Source organism: Triturus cristatus, chromosome 4_1, assembly GCF_964204655.1.
Source record: "Triturus cristatus chromosome 4_1, aTriCri1.1, whole genome shotgun sequence".
NCBI classification, from domain to species: domain Eukaryota; kingdom Metazoa; phylum Chordata; class Amphibia; order Caudata; family Salamandridae; genus Triturus; species Triturus cristatus.
Window position 1 is genome coordinate 491,351,384 of NC_140585.1, and position 17,747 is coordinate 491,369,130.

Consider the following 17,747-nt stretch of genomic DNA (forward strand, 5'->3'; position numbering starts at 1 on the left):
TCAAAGAAATTAGAACCGTACTTACTAAGCTTGATCTGCTGCACCTCCGGGACAGCCCGGAGACTTCAGTTTTTCCAACCAAGATGGTTCTAAAGCAAAAATATTGGGAATTGGTTTTTTCAACATCTTTTCAATCTATTCCTGCCACTAGCTTATCAGGCCGGTTTTTGGATCTCAAATCCTGGCCTGTGTGTGAGAAGTATTGGGATCTTATCGAGAAGCCATTTGATAGGAAACTGTTTTTCCAATTTAGGATTGATTCTCTTCCTATTAAATTTTTTACACGTAAATGGGCTTCTACTACTAGTTGCAAGTGCCATAATTGTTTGACAGATGAAACCATTCCACATGTATTTTTTATTTGTCCGCTATATGCGGTACCGCGACGCAAATGGTTGAGACCAATCTCCGTCTTAAGAGTTCTAAGTTCTAAGCTCCGATTGCAGTCCTCATACAGCTATCGCTGTCGCTAAATTTTTAAGTTGGTTTTGGGCCATCCGCACACGCACATTAAATTCTATTGTTACTGTTTAAATTTAAACAATTGTTACCACACCTATGCACTGATATGTGATGTTTCTTTCTTTCTAACTAGGGAAATTCACACACAAATGTTTTATATGCTTTTATGATTTTTAACTCATAGTGGAGCTTTATAGAATCTAATAATTTTTTTTGTATTATTTTTAAATAGTTTTTTCATGTTTTTTGTATCATCTTGTGCTTTTATGACAAACGTCGAAATAAAGCTTTATGAATTTGATAACATCACATATAGATATAGATAATATAAAAGCGTGTTTGGTGAAGAACAAACATAACTTATGATAGTATAACCGAATATCTCTGGGCTTCACAAGTGATAGACTCATATAGAAGTTAATCCAAGGGCAGTGAGTGAGACAGACAAGCCATGGTCATTTAAGGCAACAACTTGTTCATAAGGATTATTTTCACTTCCTTTTTGAAAGAAGAGATTCTGTGGACTTCCAGTAGGTGAGAGATCCAAATCTTTGGGGCGGAACCTGAGAAAGCTCTGTGCTTCATTCTTTTTTTGCAGGAAAATCTGTGGTTTCAAGAAGAAAGAGTTTGCACTTCTTGATGGTCTGCTCCCTCCTGATAGTTCGAGCTTGTTCACCAGATAACGGGGGCTATTGAGATGGAGGGCTTTGTGAGTCATGCAGGCAATCTTTAGTTGTATTCTTGCTTCAAATGGCAACCAATTTAGGGATTTTAGGGATGGGGAAATGTGAGAATTTCTCTTTGTACCTGTAATCAGTCTGGCTGCGGCTTTCAAGGAAGCCCTTAGTCATGCCAAGGTATATTTGGGGAGGCCACAGAGCGTAGCACTGTCATAGTCTAGCATTGGCAACGCCAGCGCTTGAACCACCTGCATGAGGTCATCTTGTGTCAGGAATGGTTTGTGATTCCTAAGTATAGTCATCTGGTGCTTAACACTCATGCATACCTTACTGACATGAGTCTTCGTGTTCAGGTGCGTGTCTAGGGTGATTGTGAGAGATTTGGCGGAGTCAATAATATGAGGAGAGCAGTTGCAGTCTGTGAGGAGTTTCATCCAGCGATCTTTCTTGGAGTGTGATTAGGCGGAGATATGAGAAGGAATTCAGTTTTGGAGGTGTTGGGTAGGAGAATTTTCCATAGGAAACATTAGACAAGGCTACAGGTCAAACTGCTGAATGGAATTATGTCAAATTTGGCAGGGAGAAAGGTCTTGGTCCAGAAAGCGCGGTTTTGTTGAAATCGTGTAAACCCTTTCAGTAGTTTTTGAGATATTAAAGGGAAAAAATATATATATATATCTGGTCGGTGCCTTACTCCCGAGCCCGAGCCTGCCTCTGATTGGCTGCTAACTCTTCAAAGCAGGAAGTGTCCTCTGATTGGCTGCTAACACTTGAAACCAGGAAGGTTCTGGGGGCAATTTAATATAGTCTGTGTAATGATGATTTGGACACAGTGAAGGTTTAAGATTTATTAACAATAAAGGACAAACAGGTGAGCGCCAGGCAGCATGACTTCCACCCTTTGACGCTCCCTGTGCCCCACATCACCACTTTGGAGGTATGCCTTTAGAAGCCAGTCCGTCGGCTCGCAGCTGTCTACCTTTGCGAGCTAGTACGCTGCTGTGCCTGTACCTCTCTGAGCTACTACACTGCTGTTCCTTTGGGAGCGGACGGCTTGTAGTTCTGCCTCTGTGAGTCCAGCAGACGGGCCGCAGTTGTCCCTCTGCGAGCCTGGGTACGAACTGTTCATAAGTCTTACTATATGAGCATTGAAAAGCCATTTTGTGATTCAGTCCGCCAGCTGGCATATGTCCGAGGCATTTCTGAAAACATACCAGAGCTCTGTTTTTGAGAGATACCCCTTTCACGCTGCCTCTCCCCACATCAGCAGGTAACGCACCCTCTTCCCACATCACTAGCATACCGTCAACAACCTTCTTGGGCTCGCAAGTCTCCCTCTGCGAACCACTGGTGGTCTCGCAGCTCTTCCGGTGCGACTTCTCGGGCCCGCAATTTTACGAGCCAGGCCGCCGGTTTGCAGGTCTCTGAGAAGAGATGCAATGGAGGCAATGATGATGCAGGTCGGACACGCAACAGTACTCTGACATCCCCCAGCAGCAGCTGCTTGTCCGCCATCCCCGCTCACCCCCCACAAACAAATGTGACAGGAAAGTTTTTAAATGTGGAGCCTAACAAATCGGCTGGTGTTGCAGTTTAAATAAAAAAGATGCTTGTGAGGTTGGACAAATAAGAAACTTAGTCATGTATGGATTTACATATAAACATTTTAATAAAACAAAACAACAACATATAAAACTATGTGTGTAAAATATTTTATTAAAAGAAAACATCAACAAATAAAACTATATACAGCCATGACGTGTCATCCCTCGACAATTTGTGAATCATAGCCTGCAAGACAAAAAGACAAATAAGATGGTGCGTTATGCGTCCAGCAAAGGAGAGAGAAAGAGAGGAAGAGTGAGATACAAGGAAAATCGAAAGAGAGAAACAGCGTGAGAGAGAGGAAGAGAGAAAAAGAGTGAGAGAGGGAGGAAGAGAAAGAGCGAAAGACAAAGCGAGAGAGAGAGAGGAAGACAGAAAGAAAGAGGAAGACAGAGAGTGAAAGAGTGAGAGAGAGAAAGAGAGAGATGCAAGGAAGAGAGAAAGCGAGAAACAGTGTGAGAGAGAAGAGAGAGAGAGAGAAAGAGAGAGAGGAAGACAGAGAGAGAAAGAAAAGAGAGAGAGAGAGAGAAAGAGTGAGAGAGAGGAAGAGAGAAAGAGTGAAACAGTGTGAGAGAGAGGAAGAGAAAGGAAGGAAGAGAAATGGAGAAGGAGTGAGAGAGAGGAAGAGAGAGAGACAAAGAGTGAGAGAGCGGAAGAGAGAAATATTAAGAAAGAAAGAAAGAGTGAGATAGAAGGAAGAGAGAAGGAGACAGTGTGAGAGAGAGGAAACGAGACAAACAGTGTGAGAGAGAGGAAGAGAGAGAGAGAGGAAGTGAGAGAAAGCAAGAATGAGAGAGAGAGGAAGAGACAGAGAAAGAGATAAAGCGTGAGAGAGAGAGAGAGAAAGGAAGAGATGGAGAGGGAGTGTTGACACTGGAGAAAATCTTCGCAGCTCACCTTTGCGTCACCGGTGTGTCTCCAACCACATGCCGGGACATACTGCACCCTCAAGTTTAGTTATCTGAAAGCTGGGATAGAATTAGTAATTGCAGACTATATACAACTGCACTCGCGTAATTCTCCGTTTCGGCTCTGTGCACCCAGGCTGCTGCATCCCATCCACTTCCAATGCCCAGAGGTGTCTAACAGCCGCTGCGCACCCAGGGCCTTATTATCAAGAACGGCGCTTTAGCAGCAGGAAACTGCAGCAAAAGCGGCGATAAGGGGCTTGATAATATGCCCTTGTGAATTCCCATAGAAGCCCAGGTTTGATGTCCTTCACACCAGAACCTGGGCTTCTATGGGAATTCTCAAGGGCATATTATCAAGCCACTTATCGAAGCTTTAGCTGCAGTTTCCTGCCGCTAAAGTGGTGATAATGTTATCGCTGCTCTTGATATTATGGTCCCCAGTCTGCTGTAGCCCATACACTTGCACTGCCCAGAGGTGTATAACAGTCGCTGCGCACCCAGGCTGCTGCACCCCATGCACTCCCTCTATCCAGAGCTGACCGCCTGCCGCTGCACATCCAGGCTGCTGCACCCCATCCACTCCCACTGGCCGGAGGTGAGTGCCCGCTGCTGTGCAAGCAAGCCTCTCTGCTCACCTTCTGCCAATGGCGTGTGTCGAAGAGAGTCGACCATGTGCCGAAGGAACCTCCTCAGCCTCAGTACACGTGGTCAATGGAGCTCACATTTCAAAATGGATGTTGATTGCTAGGATGGCCACGCAACATAGCAGGTTTTACACGTGTTCAGCTCTGGTTGTGTTAGGGGGCGGGGATGTCAATTTGTGAATCAGAATCTGTTAGATAAAAAGCAAGATAAGATGTGCGTCATGCATCCATCAAAGGAGAGAGGAAGAGAGAGAGAGAGAGAGAGAGAGAGAGAGAGAGAGAGAGAGAGAGAAAGAGTGAAAGAGTGACACTGGAGAAAATCTTCGCAGCTCACCTTTGTGTCACCAGTGTGTCTCCAACCACGTGCCGGGACATAGTGCACCCTCAAGCTCCCACATCTGAAAGATAGTACAGAATTAGTAATTGTAGGAAAGACCAGTATGCAGGAATGAAAAGACAGAGACGGTAATTCTCTTGATGTGGTTTAATCCTCAGAACATGTTTTGTAAGCAGCAAGTATAAAGCAAGAATTACTGAACCCCTGTTAACTTCTACCTCCCAACCTTCTCACATTCAAAACATAACATTCCAAAAGCGACGCGAGGCAGCCACGAGCTGTGAGAGGAATGTCACGCTTGTGTCTGCAAGCTTTGATGCTCCCAACAAACCTTACCTCTTTATAAAAAAACAGAGAAAGGAAAGTTTGTCAAAATTTGATGGTAAATTTAAGGGTACAAAGTATGAAAAAAGAAATACTCAACTACTTTGCTACAGATATGGGAGCGACGGACATTTGGTCAAATGTAAAAACTGTCCTGCTCTTGGAAAACTTGTTCAAAATGCAATAAGAAAGGGTAATGGCAGGGTATATATGACTGCGTACGCCTAAATCGCTGTGCAGCCTTTCTGCATTCAGGCTGCTGCACCCCATCCATTCCTGCTGCCTAGAGGTATCTGCCCGCTGCTGCGCACCCAGGCCTCACTACTCACCTTTTTGCGGTCACGGCACCCTCCACATCATGCAGCTCCGTTCTGGAAGGTAATAGGTCTCACATTGGGTACTGAGTCTTGATATGGCCATGGCAGGGGACATACTAGTGCACCTATCATCATCGCAGGTTGTACACCCGCTCAGTGCTTGCGGTGCTACTAACTCAGTGAGAAGTGAGACCTTATACGCTAAACTCTAAAATGGCGTAGTGCTTGTGCGACCGGTATTTTATATTAGCAGGGTCACGTATACTGTGAAGCCTGTGCTGGATGGGTGTGGTGTGGGTATATACCAGCCGTGAGGGAGTGGCTGTGGCAATGCAGGTGTCCGCGTTGGAGTGCTACCGTCACCCAGGTTGCAAAAGCCAAAGTGTTACTCAGTGAGCCAAGTCCCACAATATGGCCAACATGGAAGGTACGGGGAATTACTGACCCTTTATTCATCCATAGTTCCACACAACAAAGATGGTGGACATGAGATATCTGTGTAGATATGAATGTTTATTGCACATTCAGTAGAGTGTTGCAGCTGTAGCAATACAGGGCCATGGAAAGTTGAAGTTTCAGTTTTTGGCACATGGAGGGCAGCCAATTAGATACAAGGTCATTGTCGGAGTTAGGCTGTGCCAACATCTGTACTTATACTATCACTCCGACGATCCTCACGCACTTATAAATTCAGTATCCACTCTCTTTGCAGTAGTCTAATGATGCAGTCTCTACGTACGTACCTGTATAATGACCGAGACAAAGTTACATAACTAAAGGTTCCCCCACTGTAAAAGGTAGGATGGTTGCATACGCTGTCCAGAGCACTATGTAATGTGGTAGGGCCTAGGCGCAGCATGTTGCATACATAATGAACACACAGACGCAGATAGATAGTGGAACTTTGATACGGGTACGTGCGCTCGACTCCTTTTTATTACCAGGGTCACATGTCCAGTGATGTCTGTGCTGGATGCTTGTGGGTTGTGTGGAAATATGGATTTTTCTGGTCAGTTATGTCCCCTATCTTGGACCCCAACGGTTCTATGTGCATGTTACAAGTACATGTATGTTCCCTCCAGTTCCAGTGATAAAGACGCAAACACATGTGCGTCCATCGTCAACATGTCCTCTGTCAGATCCGCCATGAATAGGCCGGATATTCCATTCCTAAGTATGAAAGGCCACCGGCTTTATATGGTTCACTTATGCCATTTTACAGTCCAGGCAAGTAGGCCCTGATTCTGTCATCGAACTCTTCTTGCCTTCTGCCTCTGAAAGCTCCAGTCTGAGCCTGCATCTGCGACCATGAACTTTGTCTCATTCTCTGCGCGGCTCACGAAGCCTGACATCAGCCTACTGCCTGCCAAAAACTGTATTTCACCTTCGAAGTTATCTGCTCCGTTCCCTGCCCGATGCATTCCTGTCTAGTAGTTTAAGTAAACATTCTTCCAGCTACCGAGCAAAAGGCTCGGCTTCTCTGTCTTTACGCAAGTAATTCATAGCCCTATTACTATGGAAGATTTCCGCCCTCGCATCTAGTGTAGACACTTAGACGCTTGTACACGCACTAACAGTCAGTATAGTCAGTATAGAAACAGATTCTACTCGAAGAGACCTCTCTTTTGGATAACTTAGTTCTTTAAACATAGGATGTTAGATATGATTTGGGATTAGGTTGACTTGACCCTCCAGACTTCTGTCGCCACATGTAGAGCTAAATGTCAAGTCCCCTTCACCCCCTAGTTACACGTCAATTACACGTCATGCTGCTGCGCGCGCATCTCTGCCAAGTATTTCTGCTGACATTGCGAAATTCTTTCATGTAACCACCCTCTTATGACATCACATCTGATGACGTTCTTTCATCACTCCCAGTTATGCCTACTTCAGCTACGTATGTGAAATGTTATCTTTGCTTTCAATTGTTACGCCTCTTGCATTGGCCTCACTGTAATGCCTATTGTATAAAAGTGAATAATTATCAATAATGTATGTACTTCACTTCCTGAACCTTCGTGGTGATGGAACTTGGAGCAACCGATTATAATCGACCACTGGAATAAAGCCCATTCCGAACCTCTAATACCACGGATTCTGCCTCTTATTTACTGAGCTATTTTATTATGTTTCTGTATCAAATTAAGTCCCGGTAATGAAATTATTTACCACATGAATGGCGCCCGAATAGGGACACTTTCTCATCTCACGCGCCGGCGGTGCGTTGCAGGCCCGGTCTCCTGCCACAGCTGGACGGACAATAACGCGTACCAGCAGGATTTCCTGTATCTCCCTCCGGTCAAGCGGGGGCGACTGAGGCTGCGATCAACACCCGGACGAGGCGGTGAGAAGTGCGAAGTATCCCGACCAGAGCCTAGCTGAGAGAGCAAGATCCGAGGTATACAGAGGCCCACCAGTTTCCGAAGTCCCAAGTCGAGTCCAGTCTCCGCAGTGTTCGAGTCGAGTCCAGTCCGGTTCAAGTTCAGTTCAGTTTCCGAGGCCTTCCGTTTCCGAGCTACCCGGTGAGTACCATTACTGGGGAGGCATTCTGACGTGCACATAGGTTGTGCCGGTCAAGACGGGTTTGGGTACACAAATCCGGTCTGCACTGTTTCAGCAGTGTATCTGTACTGTTTAGCAGTATATCTAGTATATCAAGTATATAAATTCAGAATAATTCAGTTAAAGTCGAGTATTATGTTGAAGTGATTAAGTTTTCCTTAGATCATCATTATTGATTGTTCAGGTAAATGTTAAATGTTAAATGTTTTAAGTACGTTCTGCATATTGTGGTGTGAATGACTGTTCATTATCGTGTTTACTGTATTAAGTTTGTTTAGAATCAAGTATCAGATCAGTTTTCAATATGCCGCTCTTTTCGAAATTAAGACAGATCACAACAAGAAAAGGGGTACTCGAAGAAGCCGTTCCTATTCCTCCTAGGGACACTCCAGGGTACTTCATGTATCATAAACATGGCTTAGACGCTATATTATTTCTTGATTTATGGGTAGACTACACCAAGGAATTACCAGAAAGTCAGAGGTGGCCCGCAGCGGGGACCTGGGATGCAGAGTGCATCGTGAAAGTAGAGGAAGAGTTATGGAAAAAGAAAGCTAGACAATCACAGAAAGACGCCATTGAATTATGGCGTAAAGAATCGTATAGACGTACAGAAAAAGCACGTAGACAGGAAGAGAAGAGTAAAGAGAATTCAAATGAAGTCCGAGAAAATCTATTAATTGAAGAAGGTGCACGAGTGAAATCAGAACAAGTAGACAGACAAAGAAATGCCCTTATGAATGGTATGTATCCCCTTCTGGCCGAAGGATTACCTAAGGCTACTCCAGAGATACCAAAAGACTTGCCAACCCCATTATTTCCAATAAAGGTACATCCCAAGGGGCATCCTAGAACCGCAGAAGACGTTTTTCTTTCCTCATATTTAGATGACGCAGCTCCCGAGTATGCTAATCCCGCCCCACATAGACCGCCTGCCAGGGAGGTTCAACGCCAAGATCCAGTACCCGTATCTCTACAGCAACAAGTTCTGACACAAGTTCCGGCAAGCACATCTGTTTCTGCATCTGTTCCTACAGCTACTTCTATAGCTGTATCCACACCTATAGTTGCTGTATCACGTTCAACGAACCCTTTCACACCCGATACCCCAGATGGGGCTACGGGAGGTGCTACCAGCATTTTTTCTACGCCACCTAGAATAAATAAACTTACTTTTCAAGAGTCAGCACATTCACGTACCCCCAAACTCATAAATGCCCGTACGCTTAAGGAACTTCTTGTAGATTGTAGATATGACCCTGTGCCCGGCAAAGAGGACGAAATGATCATGGCATCATTACGTATCAGACGAGCCGCGGTGTATTTAGGGAAGTTACCAGGAATGACTGCGCATCTAGATAATATATACCATTTTGTCCAAACAGGGCGAGATTCTGAAAGTATTAACAGAGCTATGGAATACCAGAAAGTGGAGATACAGGGGGAACTGTTACGTTTCCTTATAAATTGTGTGATCAGAAATCAAGACCGACCGGGGGTAGACCCGGAAGCAATGCAAATTCTTACCAGATGGAGCCAGAATATATCAGAAGGGAGACATGATAAGCAAAATTGTATAATAGCCATGTGCCGAAAGATCCGTAAAGAAATAGAACGCCTACACGAAGAAAGATTAACGGTAGACCAGTTCGAACAAAGCGAGGAAGAAGGATCAGGACCGTCCGCAGGACAGTCAGACACCATAGCCTATGTAGGTAGAGGAAGATCCTGTAATAGTAATAGATGTCTTATTGACCCGATACGTCCGATATGTCCAGATAATAACAGGAATTTCCAAACACCTATAGTTCATATAAGGTCTAACGAGCATTCGTTTCAAGCCGCTGACAAATTACTCCGAGAACGAAGGGGTTATCATTTTCTCGATTCTATGGATGAACAAGAATTAGCCAGGTCAGCTGTCCATTGGATTGACAGTCCCGGAAAGTACAGTGATGATACCGTAGCACGCACATTTTTGAATCTCACCCCAGACGAACAGCGTTTAGCTGGGATTTAGATGATTCAACAACTCCTTATACTATATCAGAGTCAGCATTCGGATCCTGGTCCCTTACCAGACATATTGACTGAATTACTCATGAATAGATGGAGAGGTTCAGGTACTAAATTAATTAAAGAAATTCTAGAATCAAGAAAGCAGTATATTCTTTTTGTATGTTCAGAACATGTCTCATTGCCCATCAAGGAAAGAACCACGTATTACATGGATAGACAGAATCCCTTACGAGAAGTGCACCCAATAAAAGGCGAGGACAATGAGTTTAAACGCGTATTTGTATATACGCCCATATCGAAAATAGAATTGTTAGAAATGAAGAAAGTGGTACCCAGTCATGACAAAGACCCAGCGGGTTTTCACCGAGAAATTAAAGACATGTTACTCATGGGAGAATATACCTATCCCGACATTATGACAATATTAAAGGTATTAATGCCTGCTGGCATTTATGAAAAACTCAGGGAAAAAGAGTGGGAGGTAGGCGACCAAAAGATAGAATGGTCAGTATTAGAAGCAGAAGAAAAGGCCCGAACTGCAGGAGCAGGACTTGGGGATAGAACTAAAGCACTACCAGGTTTATTAGTACAGGTACTGCCACGTTTATTGACTACGAAAAAGGAAGATTGGGGTACAATTTCAGCCTGTAAACAGAAGCAAGATGAAGACACTAGCGATTACTATGCCCGATTTGAAAAATGTTTTGGTATAAATAGTGGCATAAAAGCAAGTAGCGAATCATACCCACATCTGTTTGTAACAAAATTAGTAGAAAATGCCCTGCCTCAAGTGAAGAATAGAGTATTAAAATTCGAGAGTACCTGGCAAGGTAACACCCCATCACAAATGTTACAAATGTTACAGTACCATCACAATAGAATTAGAGAGGAACAAGAACATGAACATAGACGTATGAAAGACACGAAAATGAAAATGCTAGTTTCCCAGACAGTTCCAGCTGAAGGACATAAAAGGGGTACGACACATTCCAGTGACTCAACAGGACCTATAAAAGGGACATGCAATTATTGTAAAAAGCCAGGTCATTACGTACACGATTGTCCAGTTTTGAAACATAATATCGCCATAGGTAATACAAAAGAAAGACCACGGCCACCTAGACAGGATCAGAATGAACAAGGAGCCCCGCAGCATGCACAGTCCATGCCAGCTCCACCACAGTCTATACAGTTTGTGCCAGCTGCACCAGCGCTGCCTGCTGCTGCCACACAAACCACGACACGACAACTGTACCAGACCGCACAGTACGACTATCCTGATTACCAGCGATACGCATGAACCAGCCTAGAGAGGGAAGTTGACTTACCCCTTATCGAGATCCCTGTAGATCAAGAAGGACCTTATGTACATAGTGAATTATTAGGCCAAGACAGAAAATTTTTACTCGATACAGGGGCAAGTCGAACAACTATAAAACGTAGTGAAGTTCCAGGGGCACCCCTCTCAGGCTCACAGAATATTTCCCTTGGTTTTTCAGGAAAACCTATTGTTAATGAAGTGTCACAACCTCTTCCACTTACGATAGGACCTTTGACCCGAACTACAGATTTATTGCTTACTAAATCATGTCCAGAAAACCTGTTAGGAATAAAAACACTGAAAGCTCTAGGAGCTATAATATGTTGTTCTCCGGAAGGAGTAAGATTGTTTTTACGTGATTTTAAAGGTCATTATGTGTCTAGAGACATGGATCCCCGATTGCAGACTTTACCTACACATCTATGGGCACAAGGCCCTACTGATGTTGGTTGCATGAATATTACACCATATCGAGTCACACTAAAGGCAGGAGTGGTACTACCACGAATGCGACAATACAAGTTACCGCCAGATGCTGTAGTGGCTTTACTACAAATCATTGACGAGCTCATTGCCCAAGGAGTGGTTGTGGAAACAGACTCCAATGTATGTAATTCACCGATAATTCCGATTCTCAAACGAACAGATCCGAAGGCCCCGCCAGTATATCGATTGGTTATTGATCTGCGCGAATTAAACAAATGCATTGTGCCACAATTTCCTGTGGTCCCAGATATCTCGTCATTACTGACAGCTATTGATTCCGAAGCAACATTCTTTACTGTAATTGATCTCAAGAATGCCTTTTTCAGCGTCCCAATAGATCCGGAAAGCCAATATTTGTTCGGATTTAGTTTAAATGGACGTAGCTTTAAATTCTCACGCGCACCTCAAGGATTTACAGAAAGCCCCAGCATCTATAGCCAAGCACTGAAACGAGAACTCGACAGTATCCACATGCCAGTTAACACTGCTTTGCTTCAATATGTCGATGATCTGCTGATCACCGCGAGAAGCGAACCCGAATGTGAGAAAGCATCACTGACAGTTTTACAATTTCTAGCCGAAAAGGGGCACAAGGTGTCCCCTTCTAAGCTGCAATTCTGTGTCCAGCGAGTTGTTTATCTTGGACACTCGCTGTCCAAGGAGGGAAGGCAGCTTACACCCGACCGCATTCAGTTAATAGCTAACATGCCAATACCCAAGACACAAAAGGAGGTGCGGGCTTTCATAGGCCTCACTTCATATTGTAGGCAGTGGATCCCTCAGTATGCATTTCTAGCAAAACCACTCATTCAGTTGACAACACAGGAGGCAGCCACATCGACTGTTCTCCCTTGGACTCAGGAACATACACAAGCTTTTGAAAGCCTAAAGAAAGCTTTATGTCAAGCACCGGTCTTAGCAATGCCATGTTACAGTAAACATTTTACACTCTTTGTTACAGAACGCGAAGGTACTGCCTTGTCAGTACTCACACAGGAACAAGCAGGAGCACACAAACCATGTGCTTATTTTTCTAGTACATTAGATCCCGTAGCTCAGGCTTTGCCTGCGTGTCTGAAATCAGTGGCAGCGACAACTTTAGCAATCAGACAAAGCGATGCCATAGTGTTAGGACATCCATTGACAGTTCAAGTACCACATGCAGTAGAGGTTCTTGTGAATCGAACGCAAACACAACACTTGACTATAGCGCGACTTACAGGGTACGAACTGACATTGTTTCAGCCACATATAGAAATCAGACGCTGTAACACATTGAATCCTGCCACACTTTTACCTGTAATCGGAACAGACCCGCTAGCTCATGACTGTATTGAAGTTACTACAATCACGACGAAACCCAGACAAGACTTAACCGATGTCCCATTGTCAGACCCAGACCTGACGTTGTATGTAGATGGTTCATGTATGAGAACAAGTATAGGAGAGTTAGTGGCCGCTTACGCAGTCACAACAGATACTGAAATCATTGAAACAAATTGCATAAATACCTTGTCAGCTCAAGCCGCAGAGCTCATCGCTCTGACACAAGCCTGTATTCAAGCCACAAATAAAAAAGTCAACATATACACTGATTCACGTTATGCATTCGTTGTCGTACATGACTTCGGCGTGCTGTGGCGAGAGAGAGGTTATTTAACTTCCCACGGTGCCCACATTCAGCACGGACCCCTCATTCATGCCTTATTAGAGGCAATACATCTACCCACTGCAATATCAATTATGAAATGTAAAGCTCATACGAAAGTTACTGATATCATTTCTCAAGGCAATGATCTAGCCGACAGAACGGCTAAACAGACCGCTCAAACTCAAACATCCGACATGACAAAGACAATAGTCCCGACGCCAACACATTGTATGACGGTTAAAGATCCTACTCTTGACGTAATTGATATACAGACACATGCTACACCAGACGAAATAAAGAAATGGACCGAATTAGGAGGGATCCAAACGGATCAAGGATGGATGATGAAGGAAAAATCTGTGTGGTTCCTTCCTGATTCAATGGTCCAAGTCATTATTAACACTATACATAGTCCAGCACATCTAGGAGAAAAAGCTATGCTAGACAGCATTCAACACATTTGGTTCAATAAACATTTGCGAGCAGCAGCCAAACAAAAGGTTCGTACCTGTATGATCTGTTGCCAGTTCAACCCAGGAAAAAGCGTTCCCGTAGAACAGGGTGGATTTCATCCTCCTGATCATCCTTTTGAAGTCCTCCAGATGGATTATATCCAGATGGAACGATGTAGAGGATTCAAATATGTTCTCGTAGTTGTGTGTGCTCTTTCCCGTTGGACGGAGGCATACCCGGTTTCAGATTACACTGCCCCGACTACTGCCAAACAGTTGGTTCGAGAATTCTTCCCACGATACGGTTTACCACGTGTTGTTCACTCAGATAATGGCCAGCCGTTCTCATCCGAATTAATGAAACATGTTTCACTTCTGTTAGGCTATCAGTGGAAGTTCCACTGTGTCCGACACCCCGAGGCAGCAGGTCTCGTAGAAAGACATAATCAGACTCTGAAAATAAGATTATCCAAAATATGCAGAGAGAAAGGTGTCGACTGGGTAGTAGCATTACCAGTTGCACTCTTTTACACAAGAATGGTAGCACACTCTCGAACAGGGCTATCCCCGTATGAAGTGATCTTCGGCAGACCACCAAATATGTGGGGGACGCCTATACCACGCAAAATAACTGATGTTGACTGTAATATGCTGACAGATTACTTGGCTTCCTTGATGTCTGCACTACAATCTTGTCGTTCACAGGTAGCTGCAGCTTTTCCTGACAACACTGAGGTGAAACCCCATGACATAGTTCCGGGAGACTTGGTCCTCGTGAGGAACTTTGATCGAAAGACTCAGCTGGAACCTAGGTGGAGGACGCCCCAGTTGGTGTTGCTCACCACAAGGACAGCCGTGAAGATCGAGGGCAGGAAATGCTGGATTCATTCAAGTCATATCAAGAAATTTCATGGACTACCAGCAGATGTGAATACCCCACCTCGTGTGACTTCACCCATTGATTCAAAACTTCCTTTTGTGGAAAAAAGTGATTCCGAACATTATAAATTAAAGCTCAGGCCCAATCAGTCGAGCAATTTGATTGTTTAAGTCCTCTCCAAGGTGAAGCGGTTGAATTGTCTCTGACATGTATCCCTTGGACCTGAATAGAGAAAGCACCCGAAAAATGTTGAAACGACAGGCGTACTGTAAATCACTGCGTAGTCATTGCATAGTGACATTATTAATTTTGTTTTTCTCAAGTCTTTTAATAATTACTGCAAGTATATTGTTGCACATATATTATCCTATTTCTAGACATGTTTACAATGTTACTGCTGAACATTCTTTTAGTGAATTACCTCCGCTTGAGTTGTCTTATAGATTTGCGCTGCGCAATAACACGTTTATTAGTATGTTGCATCATTCCCATCAGGTTAGCAATGCTACAAATTGTTGGATATGTGGCCGACTCCCTCCCTATCAGAATTATAAAGGAATTCTACCTCTCTTTCCATACCCGTTCACACACAACGGCTCCTGTGGAGCATGGTTTAGTTTAATTAATTCTCTAGATTCGAATTCTGCAGTTTATCAAGATAACTGGGTATGGGGAAATTTGAACTTAGTTTTGCTTAAAGTCTGCCACCCTAACAAGGAGGGACTTCCCCAGAGAACAGGAACTGATCTAGAAAATGAAGTGTATGGATTAGGTAATTTTACACTTAATCTTATGATCCTGAACGTTGAATCTGAAGCTACACCAATCTTGCCCGCCATGTCCGTATTCCCAGTAAAAGGGGAATTATGTATAAGAAAGAATGGCTCCATACACATGGGCCATAGTACATGCACCACTGTAGTAGAATTTAGTGATCAAGGCAAGTCTACATTTAGAGCTTCCCGCCATTCTTATTTCATCTGTGGTCAGACGGCATATGTACGTTTGCCTCTAGATTGGGATGGTACTTGCTACATTGGATTCCTTTTGCCACCTGTTTTTCTAGCTCCTCCTGATTATCACAGAAATACTCATTTAGTATATAATAGAGTAAGGAGAGATCTCCCAATAGTCGATTACACTGAAACAGCATGGGAAAAATACACAGATTTCAATAAAGGTCTCTTTCCCTATATAGGTACCGTTACTAATAGTAAGCTGATACGTAGATTAACCAGAACCCTTGAAGCAGTAGTGAACGAAACTATTTCCGCCTTAGGCAATTTGACAGAAGAGCAGTCTGCTATGCGGATTGTTGTGCTTCAAAATCGTCTTGTCCTTGACGTCATCCTGGCCGATAGGGGCGGAGCTTGTAGGGTCATCGGATCAAGCTGTTGCATTTTCATACCAGAAAATTCGCCATCTGTATATAAAGCCATAACTCGCCTTCATAAGATTGTAAGCCAGATACACCAGAATCCAGGCACCTGGACTTGGTCCGGTTGGTTTTGGAGTGTATTATCTACCTTTGGATGGAAGGTCCTATCTTTCCTAGGTATTGGCCTTCTCATACTATTCAGTTGCTGTCTATGTCTACAATGTGGACCAGCGATTTGTGGTCTGTGTGCCACATCGTGCATTCCACATCAAGATTTTCATTCAAGATCCCGGAAGAAGAAAGAAGAACAAATGATGCTATATGAACAGATCAATGGATTAATGAAGATTGATATCTCTTGACGGGCAAGTAGGGGACAAGGAGGGAATGTGGAAATATGGATTTTTCTGGTCAGTTATGTCCCCTATCTTGGACCCCAACGGTTCTATGTGCATGTTACAAGTACATGTATGTTCCCTCCAGTTCCAGTGATAAAGACGCAAACACATGTGCGTCCATCGTCAACATGTCCTCTGTCAGATCCGCCATGAATAGGCCGGATATTCCATTCCTAAGTATGAAAGGCCACCGGCTTTATATGGTTCACTTATGCCATTTTACAGTCCAGGCAAGTAGGCCCTGATTCTGTCATCGAACTCTTCTTGCCTTCTGCCTCTGAAAGCTCCAGTCTGAGCCTGCATCTGCGACCATGAACTTTGTCTCATTCTCTGCGCGGCTCACGAAGCCTGACATCAGCCTACTGCCTGCCAAAAACTGTATTTCACCTTCGAAGTTATCTGCTCCGTTCCCTGCCCGATGCATTCCTGTCTAGTAGTTTAAGTAAACATTCTTCCAGCTACCGAGCAAAAGGCTCGGCTTCTCTGTCTTTACGCAAGTAATTCATAGCCCTATTACTATGGAAGATTTCCGCCCTCGCATCTAGTGTAGACACTTAGACGCTTGTACACGCACTAACAGTCAGTATAGTCAGTATAGAAAAAGATTCTACTCGAAGAGACCTCTCTTTTGGATAACTTAGTTCTTTAAACATAGGATGTTAGATATGATTTGGGATTAGGTTGACTTGACCCTCCAGACTTCTGTCGCCACATGTAGAGCTAAATGTCAAGTCCCCTTCACCCCCTAGTTACACGTCAATTACACGTCATGCAGCTGCGCGCGCATCTCTGCCAAGTATTTCTGCTGACATTGCGAAATTCTTTCATGTAACCACCCTCTTATGACATCACATCTGATGACGTTCTTTCATCACTCCCAGTTATGCCTACTTCAGCTACGTATGTGAAATGTTATCTTTGCTATCAATTGTTACGCCTCTTGCATTGGCCTCACTGTAATGCCTATTGTATAAAAGTGAATAATTATCAATAATGTATGTACTTCACTTCCTGAACCTTCGTGGTGATGGAACTTGGAGCAACCGATTATAATCGACCACTGGAATAAAGCCCATTCCGAACCTCTAATACCACGGATTCTGCCTCTTATTTACTGAGCTATTTTATTATGTTTCTGTATCAAATTAAGTCCCGGTAATGAAATTATTTACCACAGTTGAGTGTAAGCCAGCCCTTCAGGAATGGTTGGGGCTGGCAACAAGTACAACAGTAATCATTGGATCACACACAGAGATTCAATCATAAAGGGTCCACGACTTGTGCTGCACTAAGGTAGGGGCACCAGATGTGAAATAACAC

General features: G+C 43.9%; 1 protein-coding gene across 1 annotated transcript in view; it reads left to right on the forward strand.

Moving 5' to 3' along the window:
- Positions 1–17,747, forward strand: part of SLCO1C1 (solute carrier organic anion transporter family member 1C1) — a 536,144-nt gene that overhangs the window by 304,592 nt on the left and 213,805 nt on the right. The gene's annotated exons all lie outside the window — the stretch shown is intronic.